The sequence below is a fragment of the Rhinatrema bivittatum genome, chromosome 4, assembly GCF_901001135.1.
Source record: "Rhinatrema bivittatum chromosome 4, aRhiBiv1.1, whole genome shotgun sequence".
Classification (NCBI taxonomy): domain Eukaryota; kingdom Metazoa; phylum Chordata; class Amphibia; order Gymnophiona; family Rhinatrematidae; genus Rhinatrema; species Rhinatrema bivittatum.
In genome coordinates, this window is record NC_042618.1 from 478,649,143 (window position 1) to 478,670,458 (window position 21,316).

Consider the following 21,316-nt stretch of genomic DNA (forward strand, 5'->3'; position numbering starts at 1 on the left):
TCAGTCAGTGAAGCCACTACTGCAGCCTGATGCATTATGTACAATTGTTCAAGCAGCAATTGATTATTGCAATTCTATCTATTTGGGTTTTGCCGATGTCAACAGTAAAAGCCCTGCAGTTGCTGCAAAATGCCGCTGCTAGGATAATTACAGGGCATAAGATAAGAAATCATAACTCCTGTTTTGGCCTAGTTCCACGGACTCCCTGTCAAACCGAGAATTGAATATAAGGTACGAACCTTAGTGCATAAACTTACCTTTGGATGCATGTCCATAGACTAATGCATTGCTAACAGTCTACAAGCCTACTAGGCTTTTGTGTTCCATGAACTGTGGCCTCTTTGAAATTCCCTCAGTGTAACATGCTTGCCTTTTTACTACTAGAAAATGAGCTTTTTCTGTAGCTGTATTCACTGACTCAGGAGATATGGCTAGAAAAATGTTCAAAAACTTTTAAGGGAAGCCTTCTGAGTAGTAAGATACTTATACTCTGCTCTGTTTGAGCATCAGATGTTGTAAAAATTGTGTAAGTGTTTCATTATGTATGTATGTTATATGTACACCCCTTAGGGCCCTATAAATAAATAAATCAAATGAAAATAAAGCATTTTATTTTCTACAACAGCACAGGTGTGCAAAGTGTCTTTTGGGAGAGATTGACTAGTGACCAAGAAGAGTCTCTTGAGAATAAACGCCTTATGGCCCTGAAAATACTCCGCTTCTCCCCCTGTGCACGGTCCATGGCCCTCCTCGTGTGTCCACATGCCAGAACCTGAACTGGATGGAGGCTACTTATTTATTTTAAAGGTTTTTATATACGGTGAAATGGTCAGGGTCTGACCGTCTAGGCAGTTTACAGTAAAAACATACAGAGTTATATTAATGTTTAGTAGTTTGCATTATTATAGAGTAATGACATGCATTTCTTGTTCTTTGTACAGGCCATGCCTAAATGATACCCAAGCTATCATTGTTCTAAGTTATACGTAAACCAATACGATGTGCAAACGGATGTCGGTATATAAAGTCTTTAAACAAATAAATAAGACTTTACACAGTAAGTCTTTCCTGTATAAACTGCTCATCTTGATGGCCTTCAGGACACAAGGTGTCAAGCTCTCCCAAACCTCTCTCAGCTGCCTTTAAAATGGTGCTGAGTCCCATCCATTCTGCCTGTGAAGGATCTTCTCCCATGTCCTCTTTCCTGTATGAACCCACTCTGGGTCATACTGGATGTTCTGGACCTTATGGACGAGGAGGTCCACCTCCCTTGGCTGGAAGTTGAGCTTTCTAAGCAGGGCTCCCTTCCTTCTAGACATGGTACAATCAGGAAGACAAACACTGGGAGCAAGCCCTTTATACCCTTAAGTGTGTGTAAACGGCACAGATTTGCATATACAAAGAGGTGGGATTTATTTGAGTAATAATTACACATGGGCTTGATGGACCCTTGGTCTGACCCAGTATGGCATTTTCTTATGTTCTTATGTTCATATATATTTAAAAAAAAAGATAGGAAATGTATGCACATTTATTATATTTCATGGATATTGCTTTAGAATGTACGCATATAGCTATTGTAATGTAGTGATATACATGTATATTTTCCACATGGGTTTGTGCAGTGCTGGTCTCTACATGGGATTACAGTAGACTCCATCACATCAGGGACTTTCAGAGCTGGTTCAGTGTTTATTTCTAGAGTTTTCAATCAGGCCAATTCAGTAAACTGCGTGGGAGAGCTGGTGCTCCCAACATGCGCCCAGGCCACTCTCCTGGGCATGCGATTCAGTATTCAAATGAGGGCCCACGCTAATAAGGAGGAGCTAGGGACACTAGTGCGTCCCTAGCACCTCCTTATTGGCAGAAGCGGCGGCTGTCAGCAGGTTTGACAGTCGATGCTTAATTTTACCGGCATCGGTTGTCGAACTTGCTGACAGCCACAGGTTCGGAACATGGACGCTGGCAAAATGAGCATCTGTTTTCCAACCTGCGGACCGTGGGCTGCGGACAGATTTTTTTTCTAAGATTTTTTTTTTTTTTTTTAAATTTTTGGGGCCTCCAACTTATTATCGCTATGATATTAAGTCAGAGGGTGTACAGAAAATCAGTTTTTTCTGCTTTTCTGTACCTTGCCCGGTGCCGGCAGGAGTTAATTTCTGAGAGTAAAATGTGCAGCTTGGCCACACATTTTACTTTCTGTATTGAGCATGACTAACTAATAGGCTCATCAACATGCATTTGCATGTGATGTGTGCTATTAGTTTCGGGGGGTTGGCCCTGCGTTTTCCACGTGCTATTACCCCTTACTGTCTGTATAAGGGGTAATAATAGCGTGTCAAAAACACGCGTCCAAACGGGGGCTAACGGTGCGCTCGGCCTGAGCACACCATACTGAATTGGCCTGAATGTGGGTAAGACCTGGATTGACTGTGCCTGTCCCTAATAACATGGCACCTGCTGCTATCCCACCTCAGAAGGTATAAATTGGGTGTTAAGAAATCAAGGCATGTCTGAATGATGACTTCATCAGAAGTCTGGATGATTTATATTTTGGCTTTGGCTTTTATTCATTAAACCTGGATTTCTCTTCATAAGAAACAGAAACTTAATTTTGCAACAATCTACCTCTTATGTGCATTGTGTATTACAATAGATCAGGCAAATAGTTTCAATTAGGTGTCTGTAGCTTCATCTACCCTACAAATATTTTGTGATGTAATAAATGTTTTGATGGGAAGCAGCTGAGGGAAATTACAGTTCTGACCCTGCTTCAAGTGATAGCCTAGCTCTAAAACCTGGTTGCAAATAGTGTAGTACAAGGATTCCTTACAGTCTACAAGTGGTGGAGGTAGGTGAGGTGGCGAGGTCATGGAAATAGCAGGGAGATCCTGATAGCTCACAGTTGGGAGTGTTGTGGGATCACTCTCAAATAGGACCTAATCCTACAAAACAGATCAATCTTATTGCAGGCAGATTTTCATTTCAGAGACAGAAGTGTGGGCACTTTGATGACGGGATTTATAGATGGAAGCTTGAAGCTCCATGCTTATACTGCCTACAAGGGAGGATAGTCAGTATAAGCATGGAGAAGGTTAGGCTTGGTCCTATGATTATATGAACCACCTGTATTATTCCAAGCAGACTTTCATCTCTGTGGGGTAACAAAAATGGATTTGATTTTCTTTTACATTTTCAGCTTTTGGGTCACAGAAGTGATTTAGTTGACCTTGCAGCAGTATCAGCAGCAGTAACCAGTTTCAGGTGAATGGAGATCCAGCTAGCACATCTATATGATACCGCTGCTCTGCTGGAAGTTGTGCTGTAGTTGAAAGGCCCACTTAATGTGGGCTTCTTGTCTCCATGTGCTATGCTTTTAGTAAGGAGGAAGTATACATGATGGTTTCCTCTATAGATTAAACCAGTGCACTCACATCTCAGACCCATTGGGGAGGTAAGAGGTACATCTAGACTTCAATCTCTAAAGTGTTGTGTCATTTAGGGGTGCAAAGTATAGACTGGACACCCGAATAACCAGACATTACACGTAAGGGGGCATGAGTAGAGGACAGAGATTATAGGACCGAGCTGATGACAAACTACATGCAGGTCATTTATTATTTATTTATAAACCACAACTATCAAACTTACAAAAGGTGTCCAAGGCCGTTTACAGCAAAAAATGTAACAATTAAAGATATAAAGTTAATCACAACTCATTCACAACCCATTCCCACTCACTCTCTCCCTAATACAAAAGACAAGAAAAGGAAAAATAAAAGAGAGAACTGGCAATTCTTCAACAACCCTTAGTCCACTTTATTCCTCTTCCTACCCAACCTTGTGTTCAACTCACCATTGACAAAAAAGCCAAGTCTTTACTCTTTGTGAAAAGGAAATAATTCAGTTCCAACCAAATCTCCCCTGGCGCTGAATTCCAATGTGTGGGTAAGAGAGCGATGGCAGAGGCTCAACACGGGGTAGACCTGGATCTTTACTTGCATCAAAATACCCATGGGTGTGCAGTTATTAAGGAACTGCGATGTCAAAAAATTAAAACAATTTACAATTATTAAAATAAAATGGGGAAAGGGTTGGGAAAAATTAGATATTAAAGAATTTACATGAAAATAAAAAGGCTCAGGAGGCTGGGTCCTGAACAACCTAGGTTTCTGAGGGCTGTGGCACTGCCAGTACCTAATGCCCATCAGCTCAAGAGCTGCTGCCTCCCGTGTAGCTCTGAGCCTGGGCCACTTGCTCCATAACCTTCATCAGCATCCTAAGGTTGGCGCACATCCTGCTGTCCTCCCTCATCCTGCCTGCACTGCACTGCCTGGTTCATGGTTGACATTGCCTGGCTTACTGCAGCAAGAGGCCTGGCCTCATGGCTTGGAGGGGTACTCCAGCCCCCGAGACCTTCTGCGCAACCATCAGGTGCAATGCAGATTCTGGCTGAAGGTCACCAGCAAAGCTGGTTGCCTCCTTGTGCTCGGCAATAGCTGGGCAGCTTCAGGATCTGTGTCCTGAGATCTTGGGGCAGAATGGGGAGGAGGGCCTACTGGGAAGGAGAGAGGGATGGGAGGCTCTGTGGGCCCAGGGCCACCGCTGGTGGGGGTGATAGTGATGGTGGGGGCTGCTTGTCCCCAGCAGGGGGCACAGGTCATGCAGCAGCAAGAGGGGCAGGGAGCTCTTCCTCATCAGAGCTGCTGTTTTCTGGTGACCACAGCAAAATGTGTATGTGAGGCCATCTGCCGGTGTGCTCCAGGGTGTGATGAGCCTGTTAGAAGGCGTAGCATTTTGGGGAGAAGTGGAGGCACTGGGATGTGCTTCTAGTGGTGGGACATCCATGCCCTATCAGAGGTGGCAAGGCAATAAACAGGTTCCTTATAAGACAGAACCTTCTGGTCAGCTGGGTTTTGCAACAAGGTGCCTAGCCTGTGATAGGGGCTTGGAGGCAGGTTCAGTATCTGGCTGGTTTGTGTTGGGGTGTACCCTTGCTTGCAAGCTGTCAGGAACCAGGTTGCAGCCTCAAGTCTATGGGTCTTTGCTGGATTGGAGGCAAACTCATTCCCTAGTAAGAATTTTAGGAATAGGTTCCAACACCCTCTCTAGTCCTCTATCAGGCCTATGAGGTCATTGGAAGTAATGTTTCATGCCCGTGACTCACAGAATAGGTGAGGATGAAGTTACAGTGCGTGAGGGTTTCTGGAAGCAGTAAGCAGAGACAGGGCTATGTAGAGCAAGAGGGCAAGAGTGGGGCCCATGATGGAAGCAGGAATGGACAGCACTTCCCGACAGCTCCCTCCTGGACATTGAAATGTACTTAGTTCTGGCCTCCTGCCGCTCCCGGGGCTTCTTCTTCAGGTCCTCAATCTATAAAGAGAAATAGGAATAGAAAGCTGTTGGTGCAATGTAACTTCATATTTGACCTCCAGAATGATGTTTAATGTTATTTCTACTGAAGCCTTGAGTCTGTTTCCTGGCCGCTTGCTATCTCGTCGTGCAGATATATGTCGTGTGCTGCCACCAGGCCAGATCAGTGTCCTCAGAATAGTCAAGGTACCCAGTTCAGTGCATGATTTCAAAGGGAAGAATGCCACACAGCTTTGGGGGGTAATTAACAAGTGAAACTGGAACCATTTCCTCCCTTCTGAAACAGGAACACAGGTCAGCTATGCAACAGGAGAATGTCCAGACAATGCTCTTTATTAACGATCATTGTCTAAAGTTGTCCCTATTTTTCCTACCCTTTTATTTAACTATCATTATATAACATTAGCAACACATGCATATATGCCTATTGCCTCTTGCCCTACCGCAAGCCCCCTTATCCCCCGCTCTCTAAAAGGCCCCATCATTCCCCAACTCACAAACTGTCCCCAACTCACCATTTGCCCGAATTGCCCCCTAACACCCCCTACATCATCCCAACCCATCATTTGCTCCCCATTACCCCTAATACCCCCCCACACTGTACTTACCCCACGTGGGTATGAAGCTCCACAATTAAACTTGGGCCTGGAGCGTCTTTTAGGCCTGCCTGATGACTCTCTGTTCCTTCTACGGATTTCCTGGATTGGAAACAGAACATTTTCATCCCTCACCACCAGGGATGTCAGCTGTGACATGTCCCTGCTGGTAAAATTCAGCTGTCTTGCTGGGGGGACCCATCTTGGAATGAGTCATCCCTGGAAAATTGGAAGTTCACATGCATGCAGAAAACATACACATGTACACTCGCAATTTAGCAAAAATGTATACTCATATGAGTTAATTTACACACAAGCATTTGTGCAAACAGCGAACGTCCGCCCATGCGCGTTCATTTACACGCGAGCATTTGTGCAAACAGCGAACGTCCGCCCATGCGCGTTTGTTTACACGCGAGCATTTGTGCAAACAGCGAACGTCCGCCCATGCGCGTTCGTTTACACGCGAGCATTTGTGCAAACAGCGAACGTCCGCCCATGCGCGTTCGTTTACACGCGAGCATTTGTGCAAACAGCGAACGTCCGCGTGTGTTTTCTATACGAGATACGCATATTTTATAATCTGCTCACATGAATATGTATAGATTGTAAACTTTGGGTGACAGCGGCGCGGCACCGTCTATGTGTTTATATGGGGCTGCACGGAGTTCTTGGAAAGTTATCCTCCCAATCCTCGGAGCCTAGCACAGTAAAACTCCTCTCGTTCTGATTCATCCATGGGGCCCTGATGCAAGGCAGTGCAGAGTCTGTGGAGACGGTGCTCAGGCTAGAGCAGGGGTGGGCAAGTCCGGTCCTCGAGGGCCGCAAACCAGTCGGGTTTTCAGGATACCCCTAATGAATATGCATGAAATAGATTTGCATACAACTGAGGCAGTGTGTATGCAGGTCTCTCTCATGCATATTCATTAGGGGTATCCTGAAAACCCGAATGGTTTGCAGCCCTCGAGGACCGGACTTGCCCACCCCTGGGCTAGAGCAACAAATGAGAGGGATGAGCTGGCTCGGGGGGCGGTCAGCAGCACATTTCTTGACTTACCTTCCCAGAGGGGATGCGGAAAGTCACAGAGGTAGCTCCTGAGAGCTGATATGGACTAGCAGAGTGCAGAGGACATCTGCAGCATTGTATCAGATTGTGCTAGGCCTAGTCCTCCTTAATCCTGCTGCTATTCATTTCCTTACCATGAAACTTATACACAGCACTTTAATTACTGCTGCCAAGCTGCATCACCTTAAATTTGTCCAATTAAAAGCTCATTTGCTATCAATACTCCCACATTACCAGTCAGTCCAAAGTCACATTCATACCATTACTGAACTAAATACACTGTGTCATCTGCAAGTGTAATAAGATTTGAGAAATGAATGTGTAAGCTGCTTACGTGTGTTATTAATAGTAACAAACTAATACTTAGCTAATACTTGTACTGAGCCACATGCTACTCTGCTTATTTCATATGCTCAATTATTTATTTCTTCATTAATAAGCACTTGAACCCAGTTTATACTGTGCTGGTAACTGTGCATCTCCCACGTGCTAGGAAAAAAAAAGCCATTTCAGTCTGCTTGGCTAAAAAGGATGCTGACAGCATGCATCTCTCTCGTGAGCAGGAGATACCCAACTGCCATCCAAGGAAACCCGAATTAGTCCCTAAATCTGCTGAACAGTGATCTGTAACAACAAATGCCATTTAATTAACAGCTGTTAAACAGCTAACATATCTGCTAGGATCCTGATTCACCATCAATGGGAAGACTAATTGCTCTCAATTTATTACTCATAAACCCGACTTCACATCCAATTATGCTCTGCTCAGAATGCACTTATGCCACTAGTGAATAACTGCTGGGATACTGCATGAGAAGGAGATGTGTGCCATGAATAAAGATTTAGCATATCATGTTTTCTGATATGTTATTTACTGTTCATGAAAGTCTCCATTCTCCAGGATTTCTGACGCTTGTGAATGGAAACCCTGAGGGCTGGGATGCCTGTTATTGGACCAACATAAGATCAATCAAAACATGTAGTCAATGCATGAAGTGCTGAGACCACACAGGTCTTTTCTCTAAGTGTAGAAGCGCGTCCGAAATGAGTGGAAAATGTTTATGTAGATCCGATAAACAGGATTCTCTAGGACCAGTATGACTACTAGAACTCTGCTTTCAGTTAAATGGGCAAATGTTTGGAGATATTCTCACTGGCATGTTTTTCCCATGGTGCATCAAAGATATTCTGAGTATTGAGTGCAGTTCTACATAGTGGACATAGAAAAGGTACAGAGAAGGGTGACAAAAATGATAAAGGGGATGGAAAAGCTCCCTTATGGAGAAAGGCTGAACAGATTAGGGCTCTTAATCCATAACCAATTATTAAGCCAGGTAGACTTGGGAAAGCCAGCACTTATGCCTGGGAGTGAGAGACAAGCAACAGATGAACTATTGGACATCTGTCAGATACTTGTGACCTGGACTGTCACGGCATGGTTGAAGCAGCTTAGTAGGTGATCCTACTAGGCCCACACTGACAGCTGGTGGTGGATGCACCCTTACTAGGACTGGAACTGGAGTTTCACCTGTACCAGCCCTGTTCCCCATGGGTTGAGCCTTAGGGTTCCAGGGGCCGGCAGGGCTTAGGCGAGTGTCCCTTAAGGAGCTGTCCTGATACGGACAGTGGTTAAGGCAGGCAGCAAGCAAACCGTATCTGAGTTCAGGCCAAGGGGTCAGGGCAGACAGCAAGCAGATGATATCCGGGGTCCAGGCGAAGGGTTAGGGCAGGCAGCAATCCAAGAGAGAAGTCTGAATCTAAGGCAGAGGTCAGAACCGGAGAATTAGGCCAAGACAGACAAGACGGAGAGGGATGAAACAGTGAGTGGCAAGACAGGGAAGAATGGACAAGAAGAGGCTCTGAGGACCAGGACAAGGCAGGAGGAAGACAAAGCAGAAATTGGGATAGCAAGACGAGGCACAGGAATTAGCAACGCGCACTGCAAGGCAGGAGGACCTGTTACTGAGGCACTGGAGGAAAGGGTAGCTTAAGTACCCAGTCCCGCCAACGTTACCACTCAGTGCCACCACCTCCCACCATGGTCTTGGCACGTGCATGCCTAAGGCTGGCGCAAGAGAGAGAAGGCGTGGCGTCAAGGCAGCGTTCCTACCGCAGAGGAAGTTTGTGGCGTCCAGAGATGAGTCGGTCAGTTGCGAGGCCGGCCCATCATTACACAGACTGGCCACTTTCGGAGACAGAATGCTGGACTGGATGGACCTTGGTCTGAGCCAGTATGGCATTTCTTATGTGCGAGGGACGTTCCCATGGATGTTTACATCCGTGCATGTATTTTTCAGACTTTTCAGGGAATCTCTGGCCCATAGGCAGAATGTGAGCCATGGCTCCATCTCATCTGGCCTACGGCAAGACTCTGCCCCCCCCAGACCCCCGGAAGCTTCTGTTCTGCTCACTGCCGCTGTCCCCACTTCCAGGTTCCAGCTCACTGTGTATTTAGAAGGGAGCTCCCCGTGGCAGCTGGAAATGTTGGAGGGGGACCACCCCCTTGGGATATCATTTGGCCCTGCCACGATTGGTCCTTGCTCAAGTGGCCCTTCAATAAAAAAAAAGGCTCTGAGCCCCTGCTTTATGCACTGGGTCAGAATGAAGAAACCCTCTGATTGGGCCTGGTCTACAATCGGCTCTGGCTGCTGGGATGATGTCACCCACTTTTTCCTTTGCTTGCACCCATGGTTGTCAGAAGTCCCTAAGGAAGCCTTATTTCCGGAGACACCATGTCTTGCCTCCTCTCGCACTAGAAAGAGTAAGGAAATATTTTTTTGCTGAGATCAGATGGAAATGGCAATAATAAATCTAAATCTAAGTGAAGGAAGAGAGAGAAAATAATCTTCCAAAACTCAATACTAATATTAACCATAAAGATATTAGAAGTCATTTTAGCGAGTACATTTATATCCGTGCTGATGGTAAAGTTGTGTACGTTTGAGTGATACGATAATCATGTTCCTATTTTTTTTTTTGCCTGGGTTGTACAAGGGGATTGCAATTTATACGCTCAGTAACGAGAAATGAATCATAAGGGATCAGACTGGAGGAATCTGTCTTGCTCCATTTTGTGCTGTCACTTCCATAGTGATTTTAATATTTTTCTTATGTCTCTGCTTATTTCTGGTGCCAAGGATTGTTTTCAGATACAGTTTACATGTCGATGCGCACGCACACACACACACACACACACACACACACGGCATATGCTGCTCATTTCTCTCTGCGCAGAGGTGCCACGCTGAAATCTCTTCTGGAATATGTAAGTCTAGCCCGCCACATGCATTCTCCTAATGGGAACCATATGTGTGGGTTGGTTTGGGGTTTTTAATTTTAATCAGCATGTTTCTGCTAATGGGAGATATATAATATAAGAGAGAGAAGTGAAAATATATTACATATAAATAATTCTGGCCAAAATATTTTAAAAAGCAACTGAGCACACATATATATATATTTTCAGATACAGTATATATATATATATATATATATATATATATAATCTATAGAAAGACGTTGAAGATGCAATTCTGCAAAACAGCATGAGGCTTGCTCACTTGCTTTTTAAAATATTTTGACCAGAATTCCAAGAGGATTTTAAACATTTTAATTTAAAAAGTTTAATCCTTGACATTTAATTTACTGAATAAAGAACATTTCAGATTTTGCATGATTTGGTGGCTAGTTTCATTAATTTAATGAATTCTATACAGGAAGGACTAGGAGGTATGAAAAAAAGATATTAAAATGAAGCATTTGAGGAGCTCACCTAAAAAGTTGCCAGCATTTGGGGACATAATGGGTAGTAACATAACAGTTTTGGATCTAATGTGACACAACAATCAATAATAATAATACTCACTATCACAACCTAGCAGCGAACATAGAAACAGAAACATGACAGCAGAAAAACACCATACGGCCCATGCAGCCTGCCCATCTGTCCATTTCAAGTAGCCCTTCCAATTCCCATCACTCCCTCAGTGATCCCTTGTATTTATCCCATGTTTTCTTAAATTCAGATACTGTTCTCATCTCCACCACCTCCACTGGGAGGCCTTTCCCAATATTCATCACCCTCTCTGTACAGAAATATTTCCTTAGATCACTCCTGAGTCTACCCCCTTTCACCCTCATCCCATGACCCCTTACTCTACAGCCTCCTTTCTAGGATTGTGCATTGGGTTTAAATTAATTACAAAACTCAAAGCATAAGGGGCAATTTATCTCATTTGGGAGGCCAGAAAACGAATTGAGGGACCCCTTGAATTAAACAAATCTTGTTTAATTCATCTAAAACTTCCAGCTGGGCCTGGGTCTAGGCCCGAAGCTAGGGCCTCACCTAGAGCATAGGCCAAAGCCCAAAGCAGGGCCTGGCCTATGCTTGAACGTGACACAGATGCCTCGGCCTAGGCCTAGGCCCAAATCTGGGGTCTCGAACTAGGCCCGGGCTGATGCCGGGGCCTTGGCCGAGACCTGAGCAAATGCCCAGAAGCCCCCAAAAAATTACTTACCTAATACGTCGAGTATCCAAACTGTGGCCTGGCCAGGTTTTGATGCCAGGGCCTCGGCCTAGGCCGGAGCCCGGGCCCAGGCCTACGCTGTGGACTGGTATGGAGGCTGGGTCCTGACGCCTGAGCCTAGATCCAGGCACAACACATGGGCCTGGCCATCGAGTTCTGACACCTGGGCCTCAGTCTAGGCCAAAACCTGAATCCAGGCCCGACGCAATGTGCCGTACAGGAAAACGGCGCCCTCTGCTGAGAAGGATGTGCCAGAGTTAATTAACTCTGGTATGACCCCAGAGGACGGCATCATTAGAAGAGAGAAGACCTAAGAAGAGGACTTCCGAGGCCTGGGCCTGGTTCTGACCCTAGGCTGAGGCCCAGGCATTGGGACCCAGCCTCCAGGTCAGATCTGAGTCCGAGCTGAAGCCCTGGTATAGGGACCCGGCCTCCAGGCTGGGCTGTGGCATCAGCTTGGAGTTGGCCCCTGGCCTAGGCAGAGGCCCAGGCGTCAGGCTCCAGCCTTCAGGCCAGGCCCCGGCATTGGGCCCAGGCTGAGACCCCTGTATTGGGAGCCAGCCACCAGATTGGACCGTAGTATTAGGCCTGACCTGAGCCCTGCCCTAGGCCCAAGCCCAGGCATCAGGACCCAGCCTCTGGACTGAGCGCCAGTGTCGGCCCTGGGCGCCGGCCTAGGCCATAGCCTCAGCATCTCATTTAGGCTCCAGCGTAGGCCAAAGCATTGAGACTAGGCCTCCAAGCCTTGGCCTTGCATAGGGCCTAGGCCGAGGTTGCAGCGACTTACTGTGGCCTCGCCTACAAGAGTCCGAGGTTTTGGCCTGGTCCTAGGCCTCCGCAGTGGATCCCAACCAGACCAAGTATGTGGGGGCCAGGGGGATCCTGGCGCTGGCATTTTTCCGGATAGGAGGGATGGGTGGTGGGTTTGGGAGCCCCATTTCCTTTTTTTTTTTTTAATGTTTGATTCATTTTTTTTAAATGAAAGAAACAAATCAAACATTAAACAAAACCTCCAGAAAATGAATCAAAAATCAAAACAAATTTTTGCTCCTGCACATTCGTTTTTGTTGAAACCTTTGAGATATGTGAATGTCTCTATCATTTCTCCCCATCTCGTCTTTCCTCCAGGGTGTGCATGTTTAGATCTGTAAGTCTCTCCCCATGTGCTTTAGAAGGAAGACCACTGGCCATGTTAGTAGCCCCCTCTGGAGCGACTCCATCCTGTTTATATCCTTTGGAAGGTGGGGTCTCCAGAACTGTACTCAGTATTCCCAGTGAGGTTTCACCTAATATGGAACCCAACATTGTGTAACTACAGCAAGGGTTATTTTCCCCTATATGCATCACCTTGCACTTGTCCACATTAAATTTCATCTGCCATTTGGATGCCCAATCTTCCAGTCTTGCAAGGTCCTCCTGCAATTTATCACAATCTGCTTGTGATTTAACTACTCTGAACAATTTTGTGTCATCTGCAAATTTGATTACCTCAATCGTCGTTGTTCCTACAAACTGGCTAAAAGACAGGAAACAGAGAGTAGGATTAAATGGACAATTTTCTCAGTGGAAGGGAGTGGACAGTGGAGTGCCTCAGGGATCTGTATTGGGACCCTTACTGTTCAATATATTTATAAATGATCTGGAAAGAAATACGACGAGTGAGATAATCAAATTTGCAGATGACACAAAATTGTTCAGAGTAGTTAAATCACAAGCAGATTGTGATAAATTGCAGGAAGACCTTGTGAGACTGGAAAATTGGGCATCCAAATGGCAGATGAAATTTAATGTGGATAAGTGCAAGGTGATGCATATAGGGAAAAATAACCCATGCTATAATTACACGATGTTGGGTTCCATATTAGGTGCTACAACCAAAGAAAGAGATCTAGGCGTCATAGTGGATATTATACTTTGAAATCATCGGCTTATTGTGCTGCGGCAGTGAAAAAAGCAAACAGAATGTTAGGAATTATTAGGAAGGGAATGGTTAATAGAACGGAAAATGTCATAATGCCTCTGTATTGCTCCATGGTGAGACCGCACCTTGAATACTGTGTACAATTCTGGTTGCCGCATCTCAGAAAAGATATAGTTGCGATGGAGAAGGTACAGAGAAGGGCTACCAAAATGATAAGGGGAATGGAACAGCTCCCCTATGAGGAAAGGCTGAAGAGGTTAGGACTTTTCAGCTTGGAGAAGAGACGACTGAGGGGGGATATGATAGAGGTCTTTAAAATCATAAGAGGACTAGAGCGGGTAAATGTGAATCAGTTATTTACTCTTTCCGATAGTAGAAAGACTAGGGGACACTCCATGAAGTTAGCATGGGGCACATTTAAAACTAATCGGAGAAAGTTCTTTTTTACTCAACGCACAATTAAACTCTGGAATTTGTTGCCAGAGGATGTGGTTAGTGCAGTTAGTATAGCTGTGTTTAAAAAAGGATTGGATAAGTTCATGGAGGAGAAGTCCATTAATGGCTATTAAGTTTACTTAGTGAATAGCCACTGCCATTAGCAATGGTTACATGGAATAGACTTAGTTTTTGGGTACTTGCCAGGTTCTTATGGCCTGGATTGGCCACTGTTGGAAACAGGATGCTGGGCTTGATGGACCCTTGGTCTGACCCAGTATGGCATTTTCTTATGTTCTTATGTTCTATACAGGGGTAACATCACCTCCCTTTCTCTGCTGACCATTCTTCTCTCTATGCAGCCAAGCATCTTTCTGGCTTTTACCATCACTTTATCCATCTGTTTGGGCACCTTAAGATCATCAGATGCAATCACCCCCATATCCTGCTCTTCCTTTGTCCTTAGAAGAATTTCGCCCCCAATACTGCAGCCTGTCCCTTCGGTTTTTACATTCTCTGCATTTTTTAGCATTAAATTTTAGTTGCCAGTCTCGTGACTATTTTTTGCACTTTGTTAGATCCCTCCTCGTGTTTTACGCACCTTCCTGGTTGTTTACACTGTTGCAGATTTTGGTATCATCTGCAAAAAGACAAACTTTTGCCCACAATCTTTCCGCTACGTTGCTCACAAAAATGTTGAAAAGAACGGGTGGCATTCTAGTAAAGTCTCCCTCCCCAGAGTAAACGCCACTTACCTGTATCTTTTGTTTGCTCTCATTCAGCGAGTTTCTAAGCCAGTCAGTCACTCTAGGGTGCACAATTTATTTACAAGTCACCTATGCAGAACCGAGTCAAAGTCCTTGCTGAGATCCATGTACACTGCATCTAGCGCTCTCCCTCGATCCAGCTCTCTGGTCACCCAATGAAAGAAATTGATCAGGTTCGTCTGACAAGTTTATATCTGGTAAAAACCATGCGGCCTCTGATCTTGCAATCCATTGGAAAATGGATTCCAGAAAAATGCATTATTCTCCGTTTTAGCAACGATTCCATTAGTTTGCTCACCACAGAGGTCAGACTGACCAGCCTGTAGTTCCCAGCCTCCTTCTCACTTCCACTTTTAGGAACAGGTACCACATCCAACCCTCTGGAACTAATCCTGACTCTAAAGAAGCATTGAAAAGGCCACCAGCGGAGCTGCCAGGACATTAAGTTCCCTCAACGCCCTCAGATGTGTCCCAGATATTGTTAACCATAAGTGATCTAGGGGTTCAGCTAGATTCTAACCTGTCCCTGAAAGAACAAATAAGACAGATATCTACCAGCACTTGCACTAAGCTTAAAGCAGAGCATGGTCTAAAGCCTTTCTTAAATGCAGCTGATTGTCGAATAGTAATAAAATCACTGCTAATTTCTAAGATAGACTATTGCAATGCGCTGTACGTTGTAGTGCCCATGTGCATGCTACGATGCTTACAGGCAGTGCAGGATGTAGTAGCCAGGTTACTGATTGGCACCAGCACTGTGCACATTACACTGGCCGCCGATACGATGAAGAATTCAATTTAAAATCATATCTACGATCCAATGACCTCTGTGGAAATACACCAATGTGTATTAATTCAACACTAAAATTATGTAAACCAACCCAGAGCTTAAGATCTGTTGGGTATAATTTGTTGGAGATAACAACTATATGACAGACTTACCTCGATTAGTCTAGAGAGAGGTTGGTCCAGTTTTTTGGAATAATCTGCTAGATGAGATTAGGAAAATCCAGTGCCATGTAACTTTTAGGGAACAAGCATTTAACATGGCTAATGAATTGATTGATAGGTTCTCCTTATGCTTTTTTTGTTTTTTTATGATTTAACATTTTTATGTTTTCAATATATTTTTTTAATGTTTTTATAATTTGATTATATGTTATGTAAGTATGTTACACTGTTTCAGGTGTCATATGTACCTGGCAAGAACTGAGGATTGTGGGACTGCAAATCGTGACAATAAGGCGATGTGGCTAGATTTATCTACTTTGGGCCTGATATTCAAAGCACATTCAGCGCTCTTTAGACGGATAAGCAGGACTTATGTGGCTTAAGCAGTGGCCGCTAAATATGTGCCTACATTCACTGGTCACCACTTAACCTTATAAGTCCCTTAAACGGCTAAAAGTTGTATGCACAAAAAGTAGGCAGATCCGGGGCAGAGCGAGTTAACCGTTTAACTTATACAGCTAACTACTGATATTTGGAGTTAGCCCTATATGTGTAAGTCTAGACGCACCGAACAGCAAGTCTAAACTTAGCTGGGTAGACTTATCTGGCTAAAAGTTCAATTTTAAAGCCTTACGAACACCAAAGCTAGGAGATACGCAGGTGTCCAGGGCCAGTGCGCGCTGCATGGATGTGAAGAAATGCTTGAGTACATGCCTAGCTCCCGGTACACGCACAAATCGAAAAGGCAAAAAAAGGGGTGGGACATGATGGTCTGGGCCTGTAGTGTGAAGTCTGTGCGTAAGTGAATATGTGCACAAGAGTGCACACTGGGGTCCCCTACTGCGTAACTTTACTCCTGCTATGAATGGCATGGAAAAAAATCAGAGCTAGTCCGTGGGGTTTGAAGGGTTGGGGCTAATAGGGTAAAAAGGAGGCTCCTAGCTGGGGGGTTAGGAAGTCCTATCCTTTACTGGGGAAATGGTTATTTGTGTCAGTGTGCATACCTCGCAAAATCCCCCCACTTACGCAGTAGAGGCAGCATTTCTGCGCACATATAACATTGCACGCACATGTACGCGTCTACTGCTGATTTTATAACAAATGCGCATACAGTATATAATTTCCATGTCCATTGGCGTGAGCCGGTGTACACGTGTACATGCATGCCCGCGCGGATAAGTGCAAGGTGATGCATATAGGGAAAAATAACCCATGCTATAATTACACGATGTTGGGTTCCATATTAGGTGCTACAACCCAAGAAAGAGATCTAGGTGTCATAGTGGATAACATTGAAATCATCGGTCCAGTGTGCTGCGGCAGTCAAAAAAGCAAACAGAATGTTGGGAATTATTAGAAAAGGAATGGTGAATAAAACGGAAAATGTCATAATGCCTCTGTATCGCTCCATGGTGAGACCGCACCTTGAATACTGTGTACAATTCTGGTCGCCGCATCTCAAAAAAGATATAATTGCGATGGAGAAGGTACAGAGAAGGGCTACCAAAATAATAAAGGGAATGGAACAACTCCCCTATGAGGAAAGACTAAAGAGGTTAGGACTTTTCAGCTTGGAGAAGAGACGACTCAGGGGGGATATGATAGAGGTGTTTAAAATCATGAGAGGTCTAGAACGGGTAGATGTGAATCGGTTATTTACTCTTTCGGATAGTAGAAAGACTAGGGGGCACTCCATGAAGTTAGCATGGGGCACATTTAAAACTAATCGGAGAAAGTTCTTTTTTACTCAACGCACAATTAAACTCTGGAATTTGTTGCCAGAGAATGTTGTTCGTGCAGTTAGTATAGCTGTGTTTAAAGGGGGATTGGATGACTTCTTGGAGGAGAAGTCCATTACCTGCTATTGAGTTCACTTGGAGAGTGGCCACTGCCATTGGCAATGGTTACATGGAATGGACTTAGTTTTTGGGTACTTGCCAGGTTCTTATGGCCTGGATTGGCCACTGTTGGAAACGGGATGCTGGGCTTGATGGACCCTTGGTCTGACCCAGTATGGCATTTTCTTATCTTCTTTCTTATGATGTTTAAATGTTACTGTCCGTGTTTGTGTGTGTATATATATATACATATATATATATGTGTGTGTGTATATATATGTTTAAAAGTTACTGTCCGTGTGTGTGTGTATATATATATATATATATATATACACACACACGTATATTCAGCAGCTTCGCTGGGTAAGTTCTACCCATGGCTAAGTTACTTACATGCCTAACTTTGAATATCTACCCCTTTAAGTTTAGTTAGTTCCTCCTGAGCACACTCTTCTGAAAATCAGTTGAGGTTTTCCTCACTTCCAGTCCTATTTTTGTTCTTTTTTATGTGGTTCTGCTCCAGGCCTTTCCACAGAAAACACCAAACAAATATTTGTTAAGCAATTTTGCTTTTTCCTCACCGGCTCCTCGTATTCCTCCCCTTCACCTGAGTCTCACAATGCCACCTTTGCACTTCCTTCTATCACGAAGGTGGCGGACCTCACGCGTCACCTAGATAGGATTTTAGACAGTGCTGGGGAGGAGCCGGCTGTCGTGGTACACGTGGGCACCAACGACATAGGAAAATGTGGGAGGGAGGTTCTGGAAGCCAAATTTAGGCTCTTAGGTAGAAAGATTAAATCCAGAACCTCCAGGGTAGCATTCTCTGAAATGCTCCCTGTTCCACGCGCAGGTCACCAGAGGCAGGCAGAGCTCCGGAGTCTCAATGCGTGGATGAGACGATGGTGCAAGGAAGAGGGATTCAGTTTTGTTAGGAACTGGGGAACCTTTTGGGGAAGGGGGAGTCTCTTCCGAAGGGATGGGCTCCACCTTAACCAGGATGGAACCAGACTGCTGGCGCTAACCCTTAAAAAGGAGATAGAGCAGCTTTTAAACTAGAACAAAGGGGAAAGCCGACAGTCGCTCAGCAGCGCATGGTTCGGAGAGATGTATCTTTAAAGGATACTAATGATGCACTAGAATTAGGGCATCCCGACAGTGAGGTTCCAATAATTAGAAAAGTAGTCCAAATGCCTGTAACTAAAAACTCACCTGAGCTAAAAAATTCTAACTTATCCCTATCAATTAAAAAGCAGAATAAAAATACAATCAAAAAACAAACTTTGAAATGTTTGTATGCTAATGCCAGAAGTCTAAGAAGTAAGATGGGAGAATTAGAATGTATAGCAGTAAATGATGACATAGACTTAATTGGCATCTCAGAGACGTGGTGGAAAGAGGATAACCAATGGGACAGTGCTATACCGGGGTACAAATTATATCGCAATGACAGAGAGGAGCAGTCGGGAGGAGGTGTGGCGCTTTATGTCCGGGATGGCATAGAGTCCAACAGGATAAACATCCTGCATGAGACTAAATACAAAATTGAATCTTTATGGGTAGAAATCCCTTGTGTATCAGGGAAGACTACAGTGATAGGGGTATACTACCGTCCACCTGGTCAAGATGGTGAGATGGACAGTGAAATGCTAAGAGAAATTAGGGAAGCCAACCAAATTGGTAGTGCAGTAATAATGGGAGACTTCAATTACCCCAATATAGACTGGGTAAATGTATCATCGGGTCACGCTAGAGAGATAACGTTCCTGGATGGAATAAATGATAGCTTTATGGAGCAAATGGTTCAGGAACCGACGAGAGAGGGAGCAATTTTAGATCTAATTCTCAGTGGAGCACAGGACTTGGTGAGAGAGGTAACGGTGGTGGGGCCGCTTGGCAATAGTGATCATAATATGATCAGATTTGATTTAATGACTGGAAAAGGAACAGTGTGCAAATCCAAAGCTCTCGTGCTAAACTTTCAAAAGGGAAACTTTGATAAAATGAGAAAAATTGTTAGAAAAAAACTGAAAGGAGCAGCTACAAAAGTAAAAAATGTCCAAGAGGCGTGGTCATTGTTAAAAATACCATTCTAGAAGCACAGTCCAGATGTATTCCACACATTAAGAAAGGTGGAAAGAAGGCAAAACGATTACCGGCATGGTTAAAAGGGGAGGTGAAAGAAGCTATTTTAGCCAAAAGATCTTCATTCAAAAATTGGAAGAAGGATCCAACAGAAGAAAATAGGATAAAGCATAAACATTGGCAAGTTAAATGTAAGACATTGATAAGACAGGCTAAGAGAGAATTTGAAAAGAAGTTGGCTGTAGAGGCAAAAACTCACAGTAAAAACTTTTTTAAATATATCCGAAGCAGAAAGCCTGTGAGGGAGTCAGTTGGACCGTTAGATGATCGAGGGGTTAAAGGGGCACTTAGAGAAGATAAGGCCATCGCGGAAAGATTAAATGATTTCTTTGCTTCGGTGTTTACTGAAGAGGATGTTGGGGAGGTACCCGTAATGGAGAAGGTTTTCATGGGTAATGATTCAGATGGACTGAATCAAATCACGGTGAACCTAGAAGATGTGGTAGGCCTGATTGACAAACTGAAGAGTAGTAAATCACCTGGACCGGATGGTATACACCCCAGAGTTCTGAAGGAACTAAAAAATGAAATTTCAGACCTATTAGTAAAAATTTGTAACTTATCATTAAAATCATCCATTGTACCTGAAGACTGGAGGATAGCAAATGTAACCCCAATATTTAAAAAGGGCTCCAGGGGCGATCCGGGAAACTACAGACCGGTTAGCCTGACTTCAGTACCAGGAAAAATAGTGGAAAGTGTTCTAAACATCAAAATCACAGAACATATAGAAAGACATGGTTTAATGGAACAAAGTCAGCATGGCTTTACCCAGGGCAAGTCTTGCCTCACAAATCTGCTTCACTTTTTTGAAGGAGTTAATAAACATGTGGATAAAGGTGAACCGGTAGATATAGTATACTTGGATTTTCAGAAGGCGTTTGACAAAGTTCCTCATGAGAGGCTTCTAGGAAAAGTAAAAAGTCATGGGATAGGTGGCGATGTCCTTTCGTGGATTGCAAACTGGCTAAAAGACAGGAAACAGAGAGTAGGATTAAATGGGCAATTTTCTCAGTGGAAGGGAGTGGACAGTGGAGTGCCTCAGGGATCTGTATTGGGACCCTTACTGTTCAATATATTTATAAATGATCTGGAAAGAAATACGACGAGTGAGATAATCAAATTTGCAGATGACACAAAATTGTGCAGAGTAGTTAAATCACAAGCAGATTGTGATAAATTGCAGGAAGACCTTGTGAGACTGGAAAATTGGGCATCCAAATGGCAGATGAAATTTAATGTGGATAAGTGCAAGGTGATGCATATAGGGAAAAATAACCCATGCTATAATTACACGATGTTGGGTTCCATATTAGGTGCTACAACCCAAGAAAGAGATCTAGGTGTCATAGTGGATAACACATTGAAATCGTCGGTTCAGTGTGCTGCGGCAGTCAAAAAAGCAAACAGAATGTTGGGAATTATTAGAAAAGGAATGATGAATAAAACGGAAAATGTCATAATGCCTCTGTATCGCTCCATGGTGAGACCGCACCTTGAATACTGTGTACAATTCTGGTCGCCGCATCTCAAAAAGATATAATTGCGATGGAGAAGGTACAGAGAAGGGCTACCAAAATGATAAGGGGAATGGAACAACTCCCCTATGAGGAAAGACTAAAGAGATTAGGACTTTTCAGCTTGGAGAAGAGACGACTGAGGGGGGATATGATAGAGGTGTTTTAAAATCATGAGAGG